The following is a 1,170-nucleotide window of genomic DNA, read 5'->3' on the forward strand; positions in this document are numbered from 1 at the left end:
GGAGGATCACTTGAGGTCAGGAGTCTGAGACCAGCCTGGCCAACGTGGCGAAACCCCGTCTCTACTAAAAATACAATAATTAGCTGGGTGTGGCGTCGGGCGCTTGTAATCCCAGTTACTTGGGAGCCTGAGGCAGGAGAATGGCTTGAACCAGGAGGCAGAGTTTGCAGTGAGCCAAGAGCGCACCACCGCACTCCAACCTAGGCGACAGAATGAGATTCTGTCTCAGAAAAGTAAAATAAAATAAAAATAAAAATGAGATAATCATTCTTAGCCCACGGGCCATATATAAAACCAGGCTGTGGGCCAGAGGTGGCCCAAGGGCGGTGGTTACTGACTCCTGGACTGGACGTGCTCTAAGCCCCTTCCTCAGTTGCCTTTCGAAGATTCTCTGATTGCAAATCCACCTGAGGTTTTCAATTTCAACCTGTTGGCTCAGTTCTTTTTTTTTTTTTTTCTTCTCAAGACAAGGTCTCGCTCTGTTGCCCGGGCTGCAATGCAATGGCACAATCTCGGCTCACTGCAGCCTTCACCTCCCAGACTCAAGCAATCCTCCCACCTCAGCCTCCCGAGTAGTTGGGGTTACAGGCACGCACCACCACGCCCAGTTAAGCTTTGTATTGTTAATAAAGATGGGGTTTCACCATGTTGGCCAGGCCGGTCTCGAACTCCTGACCTCAAGTGATCGTCCCACCTCAGACTCCCAAAGTGCTGGGATTACAGGTGTGAGCCACTGCGCCCAGCCAGGGCAGTGAAACTATACGATACCACATATCCTCACACCCTTCTCCAAACCCGTAGAATCTTCAACACCAAGAGTGAACTCCAATAGAGCCTGGGGACTCTGGGTGACAATGATGTGTCAACGTGGGTTCATCCATTGTGATGATAACAAATGCACCACTCTGGTACGGTGTGCTGGTGGTGGGGGAGGCTGTGTATGTGGGTTGCAGAGGGTGGTGTATGGGAACTTTCTGTTCTTACCGCTCAATTTTGCTGTAAACCTAAAATAGTTCTAAAAAAATAAAGTCTATTTAAAAACCCAAAAGTATCTTTGTACTTTAATGCAATCACAGAATCATAAAATCTTATTAGAAATGGTTTAGGCTGGGCTCAGTGGCGCATGTCCGTAATCCCAGCACTTTGGGAGGACGAGACTGGAGAATTGCT

Source organism: Mandrillus leucophaeus, unplaced genomic scaffold, assembly GCF_000951045.1.
Source record: "Mandrillus leucophaeus isolate KB7577 unplaced genomic scaffold, Mleu.le_1.0 Scaffold54, whole genome shotgun sequence".
Taxonomy (NCBI): domain Eukaryota; kingdom Metazoa; phylum Chordata; class Mammalia; order Primates; family Cercopithecidae; genus Mandrillus; species Mandrillus leucophaeus.